The sequence below is a fragment of the Perca flavescens genome, chromosome 5 (assembly GCF_004354835.1).
Source record: "Perca flavescens isolate YP-PL-M2 chromosome 5, PFLA_1.0, whole genome shotgun sequence".
Lineage (NCBI taxonomy): Eukaryota > Metazoa > Chordata > Actinopteri > Perciformes > Percidae > Perca > Perca flavescens.
The window spans coordinates 30,124,781-30,150,247 of NC_041335.1; the positions used below are offsets into that span (position 1 = coordinate 30,124,781).

Below are 25,467 nucleotides of genomic sequence, written 5' to 3' on the forward strand. Positions count from 1 at the left end.
GTTAAATGCAGCACAAAGTGCTTTACAGTGTGATATTAAAAACAAAACACAATAAAGAAAAAACAACATACATAGAAATGAGAACCTATAGAAAGCTCATGGTTCTAGCTTCACAAATTGGAGGATTGACTGCTTTTCCCAACTGTAGGTTGGACAAAAACAAACATTGTGAAGGTGTCACTGGGTCGTTTTAAAGGCATTTCTCACTATTTTCTGAAGTTTTTAAAAGCAAACAATCAATCGATTAACAAAGACAAAAATAATCAGATGAATCCATAATGAAAATGATCTTTAGTAAACTGAAATTAGCTCCACGCATCCAGCTACAACATTAAAATGCTGCTTATGTGATGCATGAGTGACCCAATAAGATTCTATTTAATAGTATAACAGTCTGCATTGAGCACTTTCAATACTTTAATGGATGTTTTTAATTGTTCTTTAATGTTTTATGTAAAGCACTTTGAATTGCCTTGTTGCTGAAATGTGCTATAGAAATGAACTTGCCTTGCCTTACTTTAATTACATTATCTTGATAATACTTAGAAACTTTTATTTAAATAAGAATTTCAGTGCAGGACCTTTACTTGTAAGAGTATTTTCACAGTGTGGTATAAGTACTTTTACTTAAATAAAGGATCTGAGTACTTCTTCCACCTCTGGCTGAGAGGCTACATGACAGACAAGTGTGTGTTGTGTAGATTGTAATTATGTTTTTTCGACTGTATTAATACAATTGTCACCCTTTTTCCACTCAGTCTAGCAGCTTGTCAACATTTACAGAACACATTTGAGCCCTCTGACATTGTACCTGAATGACATCCTGCGTAAATATACACCTACTACTTAATTCTCAGTCTTTGTCCTGACCTTCACGTTCTGCCACAGCTCTGTGTGGAGACTGAAATCTTAACATCATACATACAAGAGGCTGAGTTGAGCTTTCTGTGCAGGGTGACTCACTCTATCACTTGTGATATACTCATGAGTTATCAGGTGAATCAGGACCTCTGTATTTCTTCTAGCAGCCAGCTGAGGTGGGTCAGCCATTTATGCTCATTATATCACCCTTTAAAGAGTCATTGCATTATCTGGCAACATGGACTTATTGCCATATCTAATCTATTCTTTATTTAATGCTGTATGACTTCTAAAGTAGCCCACGACTCATAGCCCAGTGGTTAACGGCTTGCATTGAAAAAGGACATTTGTATGATAACATATAACAGCAGCACTGAATGTAATAATCTCCCTGGAAATAAAGGGCAGTGAGTGAATATATAGACTGTGAGTCCACAATCCTGCTAGCGGCTCTGTAATGCTGTCCTTGAACACTGTGTTTTGAGCTAAATGATAAAAAAAGAGCCGGTATAATCAAAGATTCTCTAAACCGTCTCTGGTATGTTTACCATGTTCCATCTTAATTCAGCATTAGAATTTAGCATGTCTCATTAATTAAAACTAAACATAAAGTGCACCTGAGGCTGATGGGACTGGGAGTAATGTTGCAGGTATTTAGTCATAAACCAAAGTAGCCTATTTTTGACTTAATAATCGCACTAGATGAAAAGTCGGGAAACCTCTGAAGTTATTACAACTTGTCCTGAGAGGGACCAGCTGTTGAGATATTTCACACAAAACCTCATGGTGGTGCTAGAGGAAAGTCCCAAGGCTTCATCCTCTTGGAGCCCTGCATCTCGGTTAACAAATGTATAAGAAAATAACACTAAAATTAAAATATAATAAAACACCCTCCAATATAAGATAAAAACCATAATAACAGAAATGTTGGAGATAAAAGTGTGCTAGCATTAATAAAACGCTTTTCTTCTTCTTTTCTTTTTTTTTTTTAAGTTTTTTTCACTGCGTCATCATTGCTAGCGACAGACGGGGGTGTCCTGAACAAACCCGCCGTTTTTAAATAGTTTATCGAGCGGTGTTCTTTTTTTTTGCTGCGTCCAGCTTCTTTTGAAACAAAATTTGTCTTCTGGCTGTTGCAACAACAACACACCTTTGACGTTCTATGTTGTGTGTTGCGTTAGGTCACTGCAGTTTCCTGCGGCGGCGATATGGTGACCAGACGTGCTCGCCTCACTCATGAGGCGGTACTAAATCTGCAATGGAAAAAGGAGGACGGGGCAATGCGGTTGAGTCATGCCGAGCCGAGTAGAGATGCTACTAGCAGTGGGTAAGCGCCAAAACTAACCAGCGTGCAGCTAGTCACACAGCAGAAAAAAATGGGCTTTTAGTGGTAGGCTATTGATTAATTTAGAAATTCATATTATTCTGGATTAATAAACGACATGAAATATCATGCTGTTATTTATAATTTTAATACATTATAATTTAATTTAATTTTATATTATAATTTTATAATTTTTTTCAGTTTTCAGCAGGTGCCCAGCTACAAACTAATTAGCTGCTTGGCAAGTAGGCTACTGTTGTCGTCATAGCCAATAGTTAGTCGTCAGACCAGAGTGTGAGTGTGTTTGTGGTCACCATGAATGATGTGCATTATCTGCTACAGCAGACATTTAAAAGACAATTTTTTGAAAAAAACCTTTACCCGCCAGCTGCAGGATATTGTTATTAACCAAACCTCTTAAAACGTGGAGTTTAACATGGCGTTGTTCTCCAGGGAAAAAAAGTGGCTAACTGCTAAAGGCAACATCAGCTCCTTATTAAATTGTACATTTTGATTTAAAGAATAATTTAGGTTTCAAGCCTATTTCACCTGCTGTTGCACCTGTAACCACATCCAACAGTGATGTCACAGTGCCCGGGAGTACACCTGTACATCACTGCACCAAGTTGAGAAGTTCAACTGCTGAAGGGGAACAAAAACAGGGTTTACCAGATGTTGAATCTGACTAACCAACTGATGTCAGTTTTTTGTACTTGACAGTTTTTGATACCCAGTGATAGGCAGACACATTTTTTGCCTGAACTAAAAGAATATTGACGTTCAGTACCCAGCCGTTATAAGCAATCTGAACTTTGAAAGCTTGACAAATGTGAAATGGGGACATGATGGGGAACAAGTATCCTATTTTTCACTTTTCTTTCTTTAGATGAAAGTTTAAATCAACTCTATCGGATTGTCAGTTTGACCCTGACTGCAAGTCCTTTCTTTCTGTCTGCCCTGTGAAGGTAGTGATCAATTGGTCTCACAGTGCTCGTGTCTCTCAGAATTGATGAACACTGACGGTGAAGCTGACAGATGCTCGGCAGGTTCATCATGCTCTGTGAAACATAGTCAGTCCACTCGCAGCTGTGAGACGTAGCCAGAGATAGAAACCTTTCGGTTAGCCTAAATAACAGACATAAACGTGAAGATGAAGTGTTTCGAGTTTCAAACTTAAAATGTGTTACTTATAGACGTGTTGTTTGAGGAATCGACCCGCCTAATCCCTGAGCACTGGCTTGAAAATAGACGGAGATAAGTAGACTATTTTGGTTCTGCACGGCTGGTTTTACTTACAACTGCACTGACTCTCATTCCCATTGTACCAAAAGCAGATAAGCTGCTTGCTGCAATATTGAATTAGTTCCTATTATCACTAATTATTGTTAATTAATTGATCTGTCATGTTCTCTGAAGTTGTGGATTAGTCTTCAGTTATTCTGCTATTCCATAATTAAATCACACAGTCAATCATTCAAAGTTTATATTGGACATTTAGTTGATTATCCCACAAAGTCTGAGCTGCAGGGCGCACACACCCACACACACACACACACACACACACACGCACACACGCACGCACGCACGCACGCACACACACACACACACGATATGAAAAGCAGATGTGCTAAATTTGTGCCAAACTAAATCCAGTCATTCATCAAAACTGTAGAAAAACTCCTTTGGGGTCTGGGTCTCCAACAGTGTTTGCTTCCGCAATTTTATTTCGAGGCAGAGCTGCTCTTCAGACCGGCATACTCTTTTAGTTTGATGTAAACACATCAGACAGGCTGAGTCGGTTGTTTTTCTTGCTAAGTTGCCTTGCCTTGACTTTTAGAGATAAGGTAACCGTAAACAGAGCAGGGATATATATTATTACTAATATTGTAAGACTGGAATCATCTTGTCCCATATTCTGATAATTAGACCCTTTTTAAGTTATTTTTCTCTCTATCTGTACTCTCAATGTATGGGAACGTTAGGAAGTGACGTAATTACGCGACATGAACATCATCAAAAAGCAGGGTGTTGGGGGAATCACTTTTTTTTCTCTTTTTCATCAAACCGCAGTTTTTGCAAGTTCCCGCAATTTCATTGCATAAAATTGCATAAATATCCCACATATTTCATAGCATAAAATTGCATAAATATCCTGCATATTTCATAGCATTTTTTAATAAAACGTGCCGCATAATCAAGGATTTTTGCCCACAACAATCACAAAAAAACAGAGATACAGGCTACTACAACAGTAACTGTTCTGACTGAAGTCCAGGGTTCCCGTGGGTCCTTTAAAAGTCTTTAAATGTCATAATTTAAATTTAGTGAAATGAAGGTTATAGATTGTCTTTTATTCACTATAAATTTGCTGTAGGCATTAAATTAACTGACTGCGTTTTTTTTTTAAGATGGGGTAAATTGTCGCCGATTGTCACACACAATGGCCTACCTAATGTGTCTTTGGTCACCTCCATAGATGTACTAGAGTTACCTCACCTTCATAGCCATTTGCAGTCTATTAGAGACAAGGCCTTGCGGCGTTTTCATGAGTTTTATGTTATGTTAGCTAGTAACGAGGAATCGTGTGTTTCACCTTATTTTACATAGCCATGGGTGCTACATTCAAGATGGGATGGTGCAAGTTTATTAAGAAAGGTTGGATGAATTATTGTTGGACGAGGAAAAGTTATAATTAAACTGTACTCATATTGTGTCAAACGAAAAAAAGAAGAAAAAAAAAGCAACAGAGAGGATTCCTCCTTTAATCAGCCAGCTAACTAAAGCTAACGTTAGCTTTGTAGAGATCGTGGGATTTCCCAAAATGAATAACGAGTGTTCAATTCAATTCAATTTTATTTATAGTATCAAATCATAACAGAGTTATCTCGAGACACTTTACAGATAGAGTGGGTCTAGACCACACTCTATAATTTACAAAGCCCCAACAATTACAGTAATTCCCTCAAGAGCAAGCATTAGCAGTAGCTATTGCGATAGTGGCGAGGAAAAACTCCCTTTTAGGAAGAAACCTCGGCAGACCCAGACTCTTGGTAGGCGGTGTCTGACGGGGCCGGTTGGGGGTGTGATGAACAGTGGCGATAATAGTTACATTAAAGATAGTGGAACAGTGACTTCGAAGGTAGTTGTTGTAGTTCAGTGTTGTAACCATCGATATTTTAAGAGAACGATATCCGCTGAAATGTCCTGCTGTATGTCCGTGAACTTTACATGTAGCAGCAACATAGCGCCGTGTGACCGGCACAGCTGATGTGAGCCAAACATTTCCAGTAACAGTTAACTGCAAAGCGTTGTAAAACAAATTTAGTTGTTTAATCCAATGAATCACTTTATCTAAATTTGTTGGATAATTTCTGTGTTCCACTGTGGTTCTTGATTTATTTTCATGGATACAAATGTTTCAAAAATATTTTTTGATTCAACTCTGATGTTGACATGGAATTGGCGCAGTAATATTTTAAGCGATGAGCCTGGTGTGCTCAAATGGCTCTGGCTCATGCTTTGGGTGTGCTGTCATCATTGATTTATTGTCTGTCATGCTGATTTGAGCACATTCTACATGTCTAGTTCACCAATCAGATATCCTGGTCGAATCTACTTGTATATTTTTTTGTTTTTGAGGATGCACAAGGACTATAAGGACACTATAACGTTTAATAATATCTTATCAATGACTGAATAGCTTCTCTTTCCTAGTAAATCTTTTTTTTGCAATATTTTTGGGTCTTACACTATAGTTATGTGGTAGCATTACGTTTGACTTTAAAAATGGTGCAAGAACCTTGGAGTTTTGTCCCTGAAGGCTCTGTAACCAGGCGAATTCTAACTTAAAGTGCAGAAACTCACCAAACATTACAGAATGAAGTTTCCACTCCAGTTATTGTCATACGTCTATGACGTTCTCTAGGAAAAAGTCATAACTATATCCACTGATACTCCATAAAAATTTAATAATTTTCGCCGGTTTCCCATGGGTCATGTGTAGGCGGGATAAGAATGTAATGTAAAAGCTGCCAACATCCATTCCATCAACATAATTGGATGAGGCCACCATATGCATGAGGTTAGATAATTATGTCTGAGGGCTGTGACATTTGGCCAACGGAAGAGGAGCAATGTAATACACCTGCAACGGGGAAATCAGCTGTGTTGTGGTGTTTTTGTGTTCAGTATCTGTATCTGTATATATAAAATGGGAAATCACAGAGAGAGTTTCTGTTCTCTCTACAGGTTTTTATCTTTGTTACATTCAAGCTGAAATCCACAAGTTTGTGTTGACATCCTCTACTGCAGCGAGAGGAACTACAGCAAAGATGGCAGAAAGTCGTACATCCAAATGACGAAACAATGCAGGTACTGTGTACAGTATGCAACATATATACTTGGCATCACACTGCACATTATGAATCATGCATACGTTGAAGGAGCTGATGGGTTTACATTCCACTGGAATTGTACCTTGTACGATTTCATGTGACGAATAAGATTGAATGAAATGAATGAAACAGTGGATTCATCGGGGATGGTCTTGGCCTTGATGAGCATTACCAAACATTAACTACTAGGAGCTGGGATTTGTGGTGTCTTGCAGATTCTTGTAAATGGGAGGTAAACAATGCTGGTGTGATGGGCATTGTCTGTCTATACATTTTGTCTTTGTACTTCATCTAAATGTTATTGATAGAGCTGGCAGTTGGACTACGGTACTTGCTACGGTAACATAGTCAAACTAGATCTGCGCGTTTTACAAGCAACTACTCTTGGAACTACTTTGTTCTAACAAAGTAAAGTGGAGTTGATAGAATTCCAGGTAATCACTGTGAAGGGACAGTGTGACTGTGAGGGAGAATGTCCTGTCGTGTGTTTCACCATGACAGCTTATGAATATAAGTATGTTTATATTTATGTGGATGCACAGAGTAATAACCGTAACACCAGTGAGAATCAGCATGTTTGGTGGCTGAGGTCTCACCTTAAACATACAGTAGTTCGAGGAAAGAACTGGTAGGAAAGGCAGCAGGAAGGGAGATGATCAGCAGAAGAAGGCCTGGCGTGGGGACAGTGTTCAAATCATCTCTACATTCAGCCATTTGACCCTGATGTGCTCAGGAGGAATTCAACATCTGAAAGAGAAGCGGCCGCCGAAGCAGGTGGCTGGATTGTAGAAAGAGACGATTGAAGCCTGTTGTCTCAGCTGTTCAAGCTTTTGATAACATTTTCTCTGCAGCTGCACCACCTGGGCTTAGATTTTTTTTTCCATTTCAGTTGCCACAAAGGTGCCAGTAGTATGAGCCAATAACCCTCACTTACCAAATTTCACACTGCCAAGACAAAGTGAGTGCATGTTACAGTATTTCAGTGGTACTGAAATGTAATCAGTGAAATTTTGTATATTAGTTCTTTTTCTACTTTACAAAGGGCCGCAATTTCAATTTCATCTCAGCCCCCCTATATATATATATATATATTTTATTTTATTTTTTTGGCCAATCGGAGGTGGTTGTGCCAGTTTCCCACCTTTGGCTGAGTCGCTATCTAATCAGTCAGAGAGCAGCAGTGTGGTTGTGAAGTTTAATGTTGGTCGTCCACAGAGAAAAAGTTGGTAATTTCATGGCGCAGATTAGAACCCAAATTGAAACGTAAGCAACTAAAATTGCTGAATGTTGTGTCAAATTGGTCGTTATTTCTGTGACTTATAAAGTATCAGGTTTAATTCCATCATATTATTAATAGTGTCAAAAAAATGTTAGCTGACGTTCAGTAGCTATCGCCTAATAAAATTACTGATTTAGCAGGGGGTGGGGGGAGGGGTTAACACTTTAGCAAAGCACTTTATCCATGTCACATTCTCATTAGGGGCTGAGCCCCCCTAAAGGTCTGATCCTAGAATCGCCCCTGCCTGAAACCTTGATTTAGCATTGCTCTCCTATAACCTTGTCAGACTCACAATGAACTGGGGGAGGCAGAGCAGAGAAAAAAAACATTATATGTATTATATAAGCAAAAATAAATGTTTGAGTATGTGACACAACAAGAAACGTAGCAAACTCGCGGCGCTCACACTAGGCGCTCACACTAGGCGCTCACACTAGGCCTGGCAAACTCAATTCCTTTTAAGGATTCGGGTTATTCTGAATCACTCACTAAACTGATCCAGGTTGTGCGAGTCATTTGAGTCACTTGAGTCACTTGAGTCAGTATTGCTCAATCGCCAAGGAAACTCAGTCCTAGCCCATTGTCTCTAACCACTAACGTAGTAGGAAGTTCTGTGGATTCACTCGGTGCAGACTCACTACTTCAGATCTGGTATTTTTGAGTCTGTCATGTTACCGGAAAATAGGAATGGAGAAATGCCCGCCGTGAATAAATTAATTATTTATTTTTTTAAATTGATCGACCTCATTTTTGATATGCTACATCTATACACCATTGATGATTTGCTTTTCACCCTGACTCGAGGAGAAACTATACTCGCTTGTCTGCTACAGATCATCTGTTCATGTTCTGTGTCTGCTCATGACAACGTAGCTGGCTGATTTGACTGACTCGAGGACTCAAGAGCTCATGACTCATGAGTCCCATGGTCTGCGAGCTTGCAATGTTTCCGACTCTGCGGGAAGTTCCTAATCTCTGACTGTCTCTCTGCTCACCCAGTCGCTTGAGTTGACTTGTGGAGTTGTGGTTGCCTACGAGTTATAAAGCTTTTGGCAGCTAAGATGGCTAGGATTAGCAGTAGCTAATGTTGCAAGTGGTTTGTGTGTGGCGCTGTTATCATTTTAGATTGAATTGACTCAACTGAACCGAGGTAATGATTCTAAAGACTCGCGACTCATGGGTTAATTTAAAAACACGGGTGAAAGATCCGAGTGAGTCACTCAAATGTGAGACTCAAACAGGTTTAGCTCACACACAAGCTGAATGAAACAACACCGTTGCTGTGCGCTCTAACGTTTTCAAGATTCAAAATCCTTTATTAATCCCACAATGGGGAAATTCACGCTGTTGCAGCAGCAAGGACCTTCAGTATCGATTCAATATTATTGATGTTGTAAAATCATCACAGAAGTTATGTCAGGTCAGGACACTTAACAGATAGAGTAGGTCTAGACCACACTCTTTCATTTACAGAGACCCAATAATAACCACAACAGCATGCATTTGGTGCGGCGAGGAAAACCTTTCTTTTAACAGGCAGGAACCTCGGACAAAACCAGGCTTTTGGTGGGCGGCTATAAGCATAACTCCAGTGCGTCAAAAATCAGGGACACAGTTAAACGTTCTAACTTCACAATTCAGTACTACAGTTTACAGTATTTTCACATTTTCATCAAGCATTTTCTAACATGTATAATGTGTTTAGAAATAAATCACATATTTTGCTTTACCTGGACTTTAAACTCACTCAATTTATGCATAAACCAAAGGAGATTGAATTCTAAAGAAACCTGATTGTGCATCACCTGCAGCTGCCATCAGTGACATAATTATGGACTGCATAATTTTTTTTTAAGATAATTTTTTGGACATTTTTAGGCCTTTATTGACAAGACAGTTGAAGAAATGAAAGGGGAGAAAGAGGGGGAATGACATGTAGCAAAGGGCCGCAGGTCGGAGTCCAACCTGGGCCTGCAGCATCGAGGAGTAAACCTCTACAGTATATATGGGCGCCCGCTCTCCCAACTGAGCCATCTGGGCGACCAGGACTGCATCTGCATTTAAATCCATCCTCACCTGAACTCTCACATGGGAAGACAATGGCTAACCCTAAAAGGGGCATTAAGCAATTAATGACTTTTTTTGACCTCCATCAGCAACCACTGAAGCGCAGCAGGAGAGGGAGGACGAAAGCACTGTGTGGTAAATTAAAATGGACAGACGTTGAAAAGATCCATTCACAAAAAAAGAACTTGGGAGGTATAGCAAATTAGAGTTTTGATTCAATGGAAAAGTTAAGAGTCTTAGTCCCAGTGTGAAATATGCTGCTGGCTGATGTGCTTTTTTTCAGTTTTAAGAAACAAATCCCTTTCCCAAGTAACTGCTGAAATGAATAACCAATCAGTCAATAGAGAGTAAAATGAGAAAAAAGCCAATGACAAAACGGTTGTTTTTGTTGAAATCCACATTGATTCTTAAATAACAGTTATAAGTGTTATCCTTTTGAAAGAAAATTTGCTACTTTGCCAAATAATCCATATTTGCCTACCTTGTGTTTAATGAAGAAAATTGGAGGCGGATTAATGCTCACAGTGACATTTCAGATCCAAACAAGTAAATTATAGGATAGATGTCTTTCAAGTGAAGGTGCAGAGTGAAAAATGATCTTCATTAGCATCAGACTGGGCTGCCAGGAGTAATTGCAAATTGGAGTGTAAGTCTTACAGGCATTACAGTCAAAGCTGCCCAGAATGCCAGAGAATAATCTCAATGGTTGCGTTAAACTTTAGTTAGTCCATATCCACGACGTTCCACTTCTGGGATTGCTCTTGTTCTGCTGGAAACTCTGCCGAATGTCACTCTTTTCGGATGTCCGTTTTTTGGATATCCCCGTTACTTTCCGCTTTTTTCTTGTTGGAATTTTAAACTCCGGTCGATTTACGAGGACTATGGTTAACGGCTCCTCAGATCTCTGCAGGGTAAATCCAGACAGCTACGACTACAACAACTTTTGAACGTACACATGTTCCACCAAAACAAGTTCCTTCCCGACGATTGTGATTGGTTTAAAGAAATGCCAGTAAACCAGAGCAAGTTTTTCTCCCATCCCGGAATGCTGTGTGGACTAGCCAGACCCTCCTCCGCAGCGCTGTGGATGAAAGTCTGAAAATGCAGCCGTGGGTTTGGTTCCAACCTGCAGCCCATTGTTACATGTCATTCCCCCTCTCTCTCCCCTTTCATATCTAAGCTGTCCTATCAAATAAAGGCCTTTAATGCCAAAAAACAAAGCCCACTGAGGTTCTCCAAGAAACGGTAACTCAAAGTTTCAGGTTATTATGAACAAACGTCAACTCACCTTTTGTCTTTGTCACATGATTCATTAAATGCCTTGTTGGCTGATTAGACCTCTGCTTAGGTTGAAGTTGGGTGGAGTAATGCTGTTAAAAAGGCCTATTTTACAAAGGACATTTTGAAGAGCAAGTACTTCACATTTCTTATTTGCGACATTTTAAAAGTTTGAGCACAATTTAATGGAAACAAGGCTACTGTCACAGCTTACTGCGACACTTGAATAGAACAGAACCATTGTTTTTTTAAGATATTATTTTTGGGGCTTTTATGGCTGGACTTGAACCTGGGCCGCTGCCAAGGACTCAGCTTACATGGGGTGCTAACTCTACTGGGTGAGCTGGATGTCGTCCCAGAATGGTATTAGTAACTATTAGTAGCTTTTTCTACTATGACAAGTCAAAATGAAAAAGTGAGTTGTTCCACTTTAAAAGGTGCTACAAAACTATAACAGCACAGTGAGGGACATGGCAAAAATACACAGCCAGTACATGTCGCACAGCACAACAGTCTAATTTGTAACAAAAGTTATTTGAATGTTTTAGGTTTGCACCAAATTGTTAACTGTGTTCTATTTATCCACAGAACAGGGAATTGTACTATCATCAAAAGATGCTTCTACCTGTAACCTGACAGTGAGGGGATAAAGAATGTAGAAAGAAGGATGAAAGAAAGCACAAAATGAGAAAAATAGCAAGAAAAAGCTAAATGATACTCACCATGTACACTTGCTTCTAGAGGGGAGAGCTGAAGAAAATGTTGCCTCATGCTGAGTCATTTCATCATTCATGTGTCAGTGAGTGCATTCATGACGTAAAGTGTTCACCGGGGTTTCAAAAAGCAGCGGGTGACATACGTTTTTAGATCTGCTTCTTCAACTTGATGATTGTCAGTCATATATAATGAGAATGTGGAAAAAGTTTTCAGACTGTCGTCAGCAGCATTCACAGGCTGAAGAACCGACTTTGATCAATTCTTAAGTTCAAACGTCGAATCAATTCAGTGCTCACTAACTGAGGCTGAAGGGGGTGCTTGTGAGGAAAAGTCTCAAAACCTAAAAGTTTATTTATGAGTAAAAATTGCATTAAAACAAATATATGTATACAATGAGTCACAAAGCATTAGGTACAAGTATGTATTATATGTGCAGTTGCTGGACTTCAAAAGGACAAGTTATTCCAGGTGAAACTGGTCACATTTCACATGCCTCTGATGCCTTCATATTTCACTCCAATTTAAGTTTCACCCCAATTTAATTCTTCCATTATGCTTAAACACACACATTCTGTTAAACAGTGACATAGAGAGACAATAAGAAATAGCAAAGAAGGTACGGTAATCAGGGAAATTGCTAAATGGACTTTCTGGATACCTGTAAACAGGAGACAGAAGTTCATTCTGCAGCCTGCCCACACACACCCTCCTGACCATATTCAGCAGGCATGCGGGCAAACCATTTATCTGCATTCCTGCAATCCCCAGGTCTGCAGAAAGAAGAGGACTGTGAAAGAGGACTTTCTGAAAGCAAATTACAATGGGGAAAAAAATCATTACACTTACCATCAAATGGGTTTATTTTGAAAGCCACACTGGCTATAAATAAATACATTAAGCTCAATGTTCAAAACGCTTTGCAAGCAGCACTAAGTTGCATTTTTCTTTAATGGGAAAATTGTTATGTTGTTAGCAGGGGGCTCAAATTGAGGGTGACAACCTGGCTCGAGGATATGTTGCATAAATAGCTTTATTAGCTTCTTTTACTCTATGCCACTCAGTAGTTAGACACTTAGCTGTCTAAAAAGCTTTGTGCCCTGAGGCATTGTGTCAGTTTAAAACACACCTGGGAAACACCAACACATAATTTCTCAATAACAAATATTTTTTTGAACTGTGAAACTGCTGAATCCAGAATAAAGTGTGCAGTCATGCATGTTATTAGAGCATGTACAGTATGAGCAAATTAATGGTTGTTATTGCAGCTTGTTTTGACATATCGTGTATATCCAGGCTCCTATCTTATTTCTTTCTTTTCTTTGTGATATTTTATGTAAAATGACTTTGAGTACGTAGAAACATATGAGTTTGATGTATTATTATTATTATTATTATTATTATTATTATTATTATTATTATTATTATTATTATTATGTGCCTTGTGAATGATATCTGGCTTCAGTTGAGGTTGCTGTGTGTCAGCTTTTTTCCTCAGAGAGAGAAAGCAAGAAACTGTCCATTATACCCATTCGACGTCTGTACCTTCAAATCTTTGTCCAGCTGTGTTCCCAGGACAGTACGGATCACTGTCACCAGTGTTTCCCTTGTTTGCCCCTTTTTTAGGACTTCTGATATCTTGATGTTGAGTTGTTTGTAGAAAATAGTCCATTTATTTTGGTTGCTCTGGGTGAGTTAATATCAGATGTGGTTTTAACTTGCATGCATTTCTGACAACAGCTTCACTCTTTTCAACTCTCGACCTAGGGTATAAATCACATGTGTCAAACTCAAGGCCCGCGGGCCAAATCCGGCCCCTTGCAGATTTAGATCCGGCCCGTATATCAATTTGGGGTCACAATAAATTTTGGCCCACCTAGTTGTGTGCCAAACCAAAAACACAGGAAAGTGTTTTTTAAACTACAATTACCTGACATTCAAAGCAGAATACGGCAGATTTGCCGACTCTGAGACTCAGAAATTCCCCCAGAAGCTGAGAGTTTTCATATTCAGGCTGTGAAACAGGTTGTCGTTAAAAAAAAGGTATTGTAGGAGCCATACATCGGGTTTGATTTGTATTATGAGCTTTCCTCCTTTTTTTTTGCGCTATTGTGTATGTGCACGTGCTTAGTGACGTCGCTGACTACTGTGGGTGTCACCGGGTGTGGTAACTGTATTAGTGTGTGCGTGCATTCACTTGTGCGGGTTTGACCAGGTGTTGGGATGATGGCTGCAGGGTGAGCACGTGGAGAAACTTTCTGTTGACCGTCACCGTTGGTATCTTCTATTACTGCACTGTCTGAGGTATCTTTGCACGGCTTATGAAATGCATCAACACAAGTAAGTGCTGTTTCTTGCTAAGTCTGTGAAATGGATCAATAAAGACATTCCATCAAGTGCAATGGTTCAGCGTGACGCGTCTTCAGTGTAAAACCACATGTCTTAGCCTGCTGCGGCGTTTGGATTAGCTTTTAAGTTTAATATGCTGCAATAAGTATCATTGTTTTGCTTGATTTGCTAAATTCTATGATGGCTAAGGAACTCTTTTGATGACTTTTATAGGGCTTTATGTCAACAAAAATGCGACAAAAAACGTAGAAAAATGTTGGAAAAAGCAGCAAATTTACAAAAAGGTGACAAATGTCTGAGAAAGCCACAAAAACGTCGGAAGCAAACAACAAATATTAGGAAAGCTTCGTAGACAGACAGGCAGTAGCTAACTAAACTTAAGTTAAAGTAAGTTCAACTTTATCCTTGCTCACCTGCTGGTAAAAGTCCATAGACTAATTGATGGGCCGCATCCCCCCATGCCTTCAGTCTCCTGTCTATCCCTGCATGGATTATACTGTAAATTTATTATGCATACTTTCTCCTACAGTTTGTTCAGCCCCCCATCTTTAAATGGAGAGTATGTCCAATGGGAGGTCCAACCCTGAACCAGGATGAATTTAGTTCTCTGGACTCATAAATGTTCATATGGAACATTAGGCAGGAGCTCTCATTGTTTTTACTTCTGGCAAGGTGAGTTTGATCGCAAAAACCTTACATTATTTTTCTGTCAATGTAATGAGAAAAAAAAAATTATAATCCCAGCAAATCAGAAATTCGGGGGAACAGGTCTTTTTCAAGTCATTCAGGTCCTCAGGTGTCCTGCATTATGCAAAAGATAATGCAATTATGTGAACCGAGGGAAAATCTTTTTCCCGTAGAGATGAGCTCTTATTGTGGCATTGAAACTGACATCAATGCAAATTGTACAATAGGCTTCATGACTCACTGCTTTCAAGGGCACACAGATCATGAAATTCAACACGCTGAATATCAATTTTCAGTTCTGCAAAGTATCTCTTCACTCACAAAGCCCTCCATAACCAGGCCCTGTTCTATCTCACCTTCCTACTCCATATATATTTGTAGTGTGTTGTTTTCTTAAAATGTCTTTGAGTATTATGAAAAGCGCTTTGTAAATAAAATGTATTATTATTATTATTATGAGAACAACGTTTCTGACGTCAAAGCCTGGTAATTTGTGCCCACAAGTTAGTAGTTCGTTCTCTTGCATTCATAATTTAAAAACCCCAACTAAATACAGCAATATCAATATCTCAACACTCATAATTGGAGGGAGATTCATTAAATTGTTTAAAGGTACATTTTACGTATTCATGCCATACCATTAATCAAAAAGGGACCAATACCTTTCAGCCTCTCTCCTACTTTGTGCCAATGAGCATCATTTTTCAAAGAAATTGAAAGATTCCAGGGTTTCCCCCAGACAAATTGTTAGGCCCGGTGGCAAGTGTCTTTTTTCCTAAACCCAACCCGTCTGCTATATACGGCGAAGACATACACGTGGATAGCTCAAAATGCCATGTCCCCGTTCTTCTTTTCCTAAACCCAACCCGTCAGCTGTATACGGCATAGACATACACGCGGATCTTTATACCTCAAAATGCGTACAGATCTTGACTGTAGAAAGTGGCATGTATGTTTTCACGAAGTCATGATGTCACATTGCTCTGTAGGTTCATACATGTGACCCCTTTCACAATGTGACATTGTTATGATAGAAATATAAATGATAGCTGCTTTATATACTTATAAAAACAACTCCTTTCGAATGCGTTGCAAGTTCTGCGCACCCAAGTACCACGAGCTAATTACAATACTTATAGGCAACTAATCATCATATCTTCCGCTCCATGAAACATGTTAATGCTCAGTAGTAACCTACACATATATGGTTCTTTAATGTATTTGCATTGTACTAAAATGCGTTCATTTTCAATGGGCATAAATGCAATAAATGTTTTTTTGTGGAGATGGGGTAGTGCACTATAGGACCCTGTGGCGCAGACTAAGCTTTTTGTCCTTAATGGCATTTTTTCCCCTTACATTACTTTTACTTTTATACTTTAAGTAGTTTTGAAACCATTACTTTTACACTTTTACTTGAGTAAAAAGCTTGAGTTGATACTTCAACTTCTACAGAAGTCTTTTTAAACCCTAGTATCTATACTTCTACTTGAGTAATGAATGTCAATACTTTTGACACCTCTGGATGTAACAAGGACCTGTGAAAGACAGTTCCCCATACTTCAATTTGCATTATGCGTTGTAGTTATTCATCATTGGATGCTCTGGAGAGATAGATACTCCTACAGTTAAATCTATTTTCCCTTCAGGTGCAGCAACTGTATGTTTATCTTTAATTGTCTCTGACTGAAAGTCAATAATATAGGGTTTGTTGAAATAAAGGGGATGTGAATCGTCCCTGTAGATAAAATTGAATTCACTGTCACATCCTTTCTTTCATTAAAATGAGATCTAAAACAGTCTCCCAGTTCCCCCATGATGACAGAGCTGCTGTCAGTGTTTCATTTTAATGACATGTTTTGATGAGACAAAATGGTCTGAATAATAACATCCATTGAAACAAAAAGAAAGAAAGAGATTTGGTCCTTGACAAATAAGAGCTTGCTGTCTTTCATGGACTCGTGTTGTCATCGGGAAGAAAGTGCTAGGACCGATTTTCGGGAACAACAATGTAAACGAACAACGCCTGTTTCGCTCCCTACGTCTGTTGGGTCGCACTGTTATCGGGCTGATATGGTGTAGTCTCAACCTGACATAACAGCAAGATGGTAAAAGAAAGAGTTGAGAGAAATTAGTTAAATTAGGTAAACAGAAGCATGTGTTGTCTTTTACTTGGTGGACATTTATTTATTACCATTTTTGCCACAGGGGAATGGTCCTACCACCCTCAAAAAGACCCAGGTTTAGTAAATCTAATCCAGAAAACATTACCAAATACCAAATTAAGTATTCAGTGTAGAAATGCAGACTCTGGAGGATCCACTGCCCTGAATTTTGACACAGCTGAAGAAGGAAGGAATGTAAAGGTGTAACTGGCAACTGTGTCACAACCAAGCACAGGGGAGCTGTACAACATACAGTAATGCAACCCTGTAGCCTATAGGAAGTGTTGTATTCTAAATCATAAAAAAGAAGAAGCTTGCTCTGGGTGGGTGGCTGTTCTCTGACTGAGCACCACACAATCTTTTGCAGTTGGAATTGAATTCTTTATGAACGTTACCCAAAATCTGGTTTTACATTTTCAAGACAGCATGACATAGAAATTGGCTACAGGATGGCAGCAGCATCAGGAAACGTCTTCTTCCTTTCCCTAGCATTCAGTACTGGAGGACAGATGATCATTATATGATCAAAATGGATTGTCAGTGGGGAGCAGCTCCAAGCAGGGATTAGCATGATATGACAAGATGTCCTGTTGTGCAACAGCTGTTGATGCTGAATTTTAAATTAAGAATGAATAAAAGCATGCAAATCAAAAAGCATTTTATTTTGTTACGGGCAATTTCTCAAACAAATGATTCTTAATCGCTGCTAAGCTCTTCTGATTGAGGCTCAACTCAACCAATAGCATGCCTTCAGATAAGCTCTTCATCAGAGATTATCAGACTGATAATAGTGTTTTCTATTCGACAGATTTAAAAACACAAGTTGAAGATGTCACTGCTAAAACATTTAGTTAGGCTACTTGCCTCCTGGTGCTAGCTCCATACTTACAGTAAGGAACATACATAAAAGTGTTATTGATATTCTAACTTTTCAAATAAAATGTCTACTACTAAAGATATTCCTTTAAAAGTCAACTTAAAAGTTCATTGATATCGGCAATAATAAAATATTTTCTATCAGGAAAATTTTAAAGGACAAGTTACAAATACACTGCTAAAAATTAATAATATAATAATTTATAAATTCTTAATAAAAGCCTATTTTATTTAAATGTGTTAAAAAACACAAAAAATATAGATAAATCTGCCAGTGCAATCAACATTTTCTTTTAATGGAAACCAACCATCTTTCAATGATCATCTACTTGCAAATTGACAATAATGACCTGCTCACTCTACAGTATCAGATTCTGATTTCTTAGTATTTAGTTTGCTCTTTTTGATAAAATCACCAGAAGCTGACGTGATTCTGAGATGTCTGTTTGCACCAGGGGGCAGCCGTCGCTCTGGAGGTAGAGCGGTCTGATCAAAAAGGTCGGTGCTTCGATCCCTGGCCCCTGCAGTCTACATGCCGAAGTGTCCTTCGGCGATATACTGAACCCAATTGCTGTGTGTGAATGTGCGTGAATATTTACAGTATCTGATGAACAAGTGGTACTTTGTATGGCAGCCTTGGCCACCAGTGTGTGAATGTGTGTGAATGTGTGTGTGAGTGGGGTGAATGCTGCCTGTAGTGTAAAGTGCTTTGGGTGGTCGCCAAGACTAGAAAAATGCTATATACGTACACCAAAATACCACACAGATGGGCATAACGGATGTCAAGGATAGGAAGAACAAATTGTTGCTTGCTCTGGTCGTTGTTCCGCCACAGAAACCCTAAGGCCCGAAGACTTTATTCTCAAAATATTACATTATTTTTGAAAAATTAGTTCATCTTTTTCTTATTACCTTATTTCAACAGTTTTTCTTATAATATCATGACTTTTTCATGAAATATTCAAAAAATCTTAGATTTGGTCATGTTAGGTTTAAGGCGATGACACCATTGTTTCAGTGGTTTGTGTGGCGCAGGAGAGGAAGTAAGAGAGACTGTGCTCTGCAAAAACAAAAGGCACTAATTGACAGCAGGAGGTATGTCTTAGATATGTGTTTCCAAAATAACAAATCATCAGGAAATATCTTCTGGCAAGACAAGCTAATGAAACCAGAAATCTAAAATGGGGTAACAGATACAAGGGTTTAAGGCGATGACTGATCATTTCAACATCCCAGGTTTGAGTCTGGCCCGAGACCTGTTTTCCATGTCACCCTCTCCCACCCCCAATTTCCTGTCATCTCTCTACTTTATGCTATCTAATAAAGGCAAATGTACTCATAAAAAAAAATTTGATAAGGAGAATTTTGCAGAGTAGTGATAACAGTGATAGTCGAAAGAAACACTGTTCTTTCAGTACTTTTTAAGCTCATGTTTCCCACAGCAGTACAGGGAGTGTTAGTGTGACAGTCTAGTGTCTGTATTTCTTCTGTCTGGTAGTCAGTCCCACTCTCAGCCAAGCCACATTGCAGCAGTGTAAGAGTGAAAAGTTCAAATATTGGACTTTCCTGTGAAGCATGTTTGGCGACGACTGCCTTGTGCCAACATCAGCACAAAGGGATGAGGGCAGCGAGAGTCTCTGCCCAGTCTGTGGTGAGCTGTGTCTGAGCTGTAGAATCAACCCTAATGTGAAGCTGTGATCTTCTGTGTAGCCTCACAAATGCAAATTCATAATTTCCTGTCAGTGTTACTGTTGTTATTGTAAGTGAGCGGATGATTTTTGGCATCATGTATGCGATTCTGGCCCCACATGGGATTTGTTTCTTCATCCTCTTCCTCAAACACACTCACACATGTACATTGCCCATCCAGCCAAAACAAACCCTGAACAACATAAGAAAACTGGAGGAAATGTGAGAATTTAACCCCAGAGACGTGCTGATGTAGTTGCCACTAATCGCTTATATTTACACAAAGTCCAATTAATAACTTATTCACCTGAGGTGTAGCTGTCAGTCACAGCAGATGATTTTCAAACCCCAGTGCCAGTCAAGTGTGAGAGGGGTGTTAATTGTGGGGAAAATCAATAGGAAACTCATCATGATAATACTTGTCATACAATAGGTTTTATCACCTGCTGGATTTGATGTAACATCTAATTAAAACTCCATTGTGTAATGTTTTGAGTTGATTCTTAGCAAAAAACCCTTTGTTCTTTCACAAATATGTGCTCATTTATGTGTAATTACTTCCACCAACTAATCAAAGTATTCTATTAAGCGTAGAATCTGCCATTCAGAATCATTCAGATTCAGAGCGAGTCTCTCGTATGTATATGTCTGCCATGTTGCGCCTCCATCTTTAAAATACATTAGTCAAAGAGAGACATACCTGCGCCTTTTCGCGCTTTTACACTCAGTGGCACTGTGACGAATTGCCAGGGGGAGATTACTTGATCTGCCGGAAGATTTGAAAGCCTGTTGAAGATGGAGGATCACGCTGATACTTTACTAACATTAGCTTGCATTCGTTTGGGAACGAACAATGAAATGGTACCAAAATAACGAAAACGTAAAACTATTATTACACTGGAAGGTACACTCACGGACAAAGTTGTACTTCTTGGAATAATACGGCCACCGTAGGAGTTAAAACGCGATCGGAATGGGAGGGGCTAGAAAGTAATATTCAGTTGGTTGTCATATACAATTTCACCACTAGATGGGAGAAATTCTTACACAATAGAGCTTTAAATGAATCATATCTTTACTTCAAATTTTTTTTCTACTTTTCTCTGCTGCTAGTCTGACAAGGCTGACAAGGACGTGTCTAGGGACAAAGACAAGCTTCTCCAAGGCCTCTATCACCGCTGTCAGCCGGTCCAGCATGTGTTAGATGTCAGGGTCCACACAGTGAGTCAATGAAAGGATAATTATTCCATCGGTTAGTGCTTATTCTAAAGGTCTTCTCTTTTGTAACGTTAAAAGTCTCACATACTGTGGCCGGATAGCTCAGTTGGTAGAGCAGGCACACATAGAGGTTTATTCCTCAGAAGGTCCATAACGATTTCCTGCATGTCTTCCCCCTCTCTCTCCCCTTTCATGTCTGAGCTGTCCTATCATGCCCATACAAATAATCTTAAAAAAAAAACAGGGTTATGTTGACACATAATATCTCTTGTTTTTCCTTTTTATACTTTCTAAATAATACTAGGTATTGTCCATCTCCATCCATCCATCTTCGTCCGCTTATCCGGTGTCGGGTCGCGGGGGGAGCAGCTCCAGCAGGGAGTGTATTATTTTTATTGTTCATCAATTATCGAAATAGTTATGCTATGAAGCAGAGCTGGCGAGAGTTTCTTCCAGTTATTCTCTGCAGGTAAATTAGCGGATAAATCATGGCTGAGCCTCAGTCTGTTCACCCATCTGGCTGTTTGTCTGGAATTCTTAATTATTCAAAAATATACTTATTTCAAAGCTTTTGAACACCGGTAACTGGATTAAATGAGATTTAATGGCTTTGTGTACTTCATTTCTCATTTGCAGCATTTTCAAAAATGACAATAGAGAGGACGTGCTTCACTGTTTTTTCTTGTTATTTGTTCGTGATTGAGTTTTATGACTTGAAGGGTGTGACATGTGCTTGTTCCCTAATAAGGTTTTCGTGGAATATTTCCTATTTAGGGGGTTCAGGGTCAGAGGGTGGTCCGTTCTCATGCACACAAATAACTCATTTAGAATGAATATGTAATAAATGCACGGTTCACAGAAGCATGACTTGTCAATAACCTGAGTTTTTATGAGTTATTTAATTATGTCTGGAAAGAGGGGTGCTAGCCTGAAGGACAATAGGAAATTAAAAATTAAAACAAGGCACACATCATGCCCATTTTATGTACAATCATTAACATGGGTCTAATAAAGTTGGATTAGGTTGGGGCAGGGCATTTACGGTCAGCAGAAACTGTGAATACAACATTAATTAACATATGATCATCACCTTCAAAGGCGGGAATAGTGTGGGGCTAGAGCCGTCTCTCATTTTCCCTTTCGTCTCTGTACAGTATTTTGATGAAGCAGATTCATAAAGCTTCGGGATAATTGCACATTTTTCGCTCAAGTTGATTTTCAACTTGCACCAATCTGTCTTCGCCTTACTTGGTGCAGCCCATTTTCCATTAATTTTATATGCAATTACACTGCACCTAAAATTGCCATTTAGCCTTGTTAATATATTGAATTATTTACAAAGTCCAAGCCTGACCAACAAGTTATTCAGCCCCCTAGCTTGCATCAGCATGAACAATCATCAAGCAGATACAGAGCATTATCATTCATTTGGAGTCAAGTTTCTGGGATGAATGAAGTCCAGTACTCACTCTCTTTTAGCTCTGTTTTTGGTCTCTACCTGCTGCTGAGGGAAAATATCTGCGATTAGCTCTACTTATGTTCACCAGCTGCTTGCTGCTGAAAACAGCGGTGGAAGTAGACCAAAACAATGAGCTGAAGGAAGCTATAAAGCTTGAGGCGGCAGAAATAGGTGGTAATTATCTGTGGGTTTATTGTTATCGACGACAATATAAAAACTTTTGATTAATAGCCGCTTTAAAGCTATAGTGCGTTGTTTCTGCTGCCCCCAATGAGGAATTCTAAGTAATGACAACAAAACTGTCGGCGCGTCCACATGATACAAGCCTTACGTGACCGCGCACTACCCCCACACCCTCTTCACACAGTTGCTAGTAGCCAAGGAGGACACGGAGGATTAAAAAAATATGATGGACTCTTCAGGAGAGGTAATTATCTTCACTCAAGTTTCTGTGCGCAAAAGTCACCGAACGCCACTATCTTCTGAACATAGCCATAGTGAGAAATACAGCTGATAGTCTTAATTAGCTTCGTAGCAACTCATTTGGCAATGGCTTGAATGTTGCGGACGTTCATTAATATCAAAAAGTTACGCACTAAAGCTTTAAATCAGGCTTCTGGCTTCTGTAGAAAATCATTTTTATACCTAGGAGATCAATGGCTCACCAGAGAATTTAATGTAATTTATCAAACAGGGAGTCATAGACACAACCAGAGGAGCTTGGTCAACCTGAGCTGCACACGTCATCCTGAGCCTGAGTTTCACTAGGAGGTAGGTAATACAATATTTTCCCTGTTGTTTTCATAACTCGTCATAATTAAACTGCTATTGAACCAAAAGACATGAGGTGATTTATAGTAGACAAGGATCTTCCACGGGAAAATCATTTGACTTTTGTGCAGCAGGATTATAAAATAATTTATATTTAAATGATTAACATTAGCATTGTAAATCAGCGCTTAACATTCAGTGTCCATTTATATCCCCTTAGTCTACTCTGTCTGACAGTATTATATGTTGAGTTCAGTTCAATTTTATTAATATAGCACGTTTAAAAACAACCATAGTTGACCAAAGGGCTTAACAAGCTCAAAAAAATAATATACACAAAAAATAATATACACAAACATTACACAATAAAAATAACCAACAGTAGAAAAAGGTCATGGTATCAAAGCTCAACTTGAATTGAAAGCTAACGAATAATAGTGGGTCTTAAGCAAGTCAACTTAAAAGTTTCAGCGGTCCAAGCTGTTCTTATATGAATAGGTAAGATATTCCAGAGGTTTGGAGCAACCACTGCAAAGGCTCTGTCACCTTTTATTTTTTAACCTGGATTTGGGCACATCGAGGAGCATCTGATTAGAAGACCTCAGTGCTTTGACAGGTGTGTGGACATGTAAAAGCTCCGACAAATAAGAAGGCGACAACCCATTTAAAATCTTAAATACAAGCAAGGTGAAAGGTGACGCCAAATCCTCCAGCATCGAGCCTCCACAGGCATCAATACTGAAACAGACAGGAAGCCAGTGGAGCGTGGCCAAAACTAGTCTAATTTGGTCACGCTTTATGTATATATGTATTCTTTATCAGTTTGTTCTAAGTTTTTGGTATTTTGGTGTTCTTTTATTTAGTCCACTCCCTGTAGAAATTAGCCCTACCAAGAACTTCAAAGCCTAAAACTAAAATTAAACCAGCCCCTTGAACAAAAAATTCTAAAATTAAATGCAAGCTATAATAACCCCGCTTGTTGCCCTTTGCCTCACACTGGTAGCCTGCATTTCCTGCCGTGTGTGCGATTACATGCTATGTTTATGCATTAAAGCTGTGACCTTTACTTGATTTAGACTTTCATGACAGGAACCTTGTTTTCCATTTGCACTGTCTCCCAGTTGGGGAATGAATAATGCCCTTGTTTCTTGGACATTATTAATATGCTTAAACATTTGTCTAAATACACTGCCTTGGGCTGGTTATATGTAAAAATGTTCCTTGCTTTTGGTAAATATGCAGTTTGGGGAGGTAGGTGTGCTGGCTGCTGGAGGTGGTTGTTTCTCAACAGGTATATAAGGACTATAGGCCACTCAACGGAAAATATCAGAGAGACTCGGACACTATGCAGTCACATATGGCGTTATGTATGTCTCATTCCTGAGCGAGTAATTGTATGTTTTGAGCACAGAGAACTATATTTTGCAAGCACATTACATTGCATTTTGAGCAGGAATGAACCATCACAAAAAATTATTTAGTTTGAGTAAACAAAAACCTATTTCGTGCACAATAAATGTATTTGCATGTTTTTCTCTGTTTGCAGGTAGACGCTGCTGTGCTCCGGTCATGTCTCCTTCGCTCTCACCCTCTTCACTCTGCGCGAAGAATTGACCTTTAATTCTCCGATTGGTTGGTTTTGTGGCACACTTGTAACGGCGTGAAAATTATACTGTCTATGGAAAATTTGAGCGAGTGTGTCCAGAGTTGAGTGCGCAGAGTGAAGAGGTTGAGAGGGAGGGAGACATGACCGGAGCGCAGCAGCGTCTAACTGCGAGCGGAGAAAGACATGCAAATACATTTATTGTGCAGGAAATAGGTTTTTGTTTACTCAAACTAAATTATTTTTTGCCAGTGTTAATTTTCAAAATGTAATGTGCTTGCAAAATATAGTTCTCTGTGCTCAAAACATACAATTACTCGTTCAGGAATGAGGCACATATATAACGCCATGGTCACAGAGATGATGAACAAAGACATGAAACACTGAAGTCGACTGGGAAGCATATCTGTCTTCTATGTGTCATAATGTTCTCAACATATTTTAGTTTTAGCAGACAATATAATTCCAGATGTGACCATGTCTTCTTTTCATCTGCTGAGGTTGTTATTATGTATTCATGTATTTTAGTCATGATAGCTCAAAAACATTTCAGCAGATTATCTATGTAATTTGGCGGAATGTTGGACAATGGATCACATCAACAAATGACTCTTTTTGCTGTCTACCTAGGAATGTATAATTATGTAATATCTTAACATTTGAAGTGCATATACTGTACAGTATCTTCACCAAAGCTGCACAATCCCCTGAGCGAGTCTTTACAAAGATTATA

General features: G+C 39.0%; 1 long non-coding RNA gene across 1 annotated transcript in view; it reads left to right on the forward strand.

Moving 5' to 3' along the window:
- Positions 1-1,948: 1,948 nt before the first annotated feature.
- Positions 1,949-25,467, forward strand: part of LOC114555643 (uncharacterized) — a 31,111-nt gene continuing 7,592 nt past the window's right edge. Inside the window, exons 1-3 of the long non-coding RNA XR_003692580.1 lie at positions 1,949-2,188; positions 6,434-6,556; positions 23,055-23,131. This is a non-coding gene — a long non-coding RNA (uncharacterized LOC114555643). The remainder of the gene's footprint in view (positions 2,189-6,433; positions 6,557-23,054; positions 23,132-25,467) is intronic.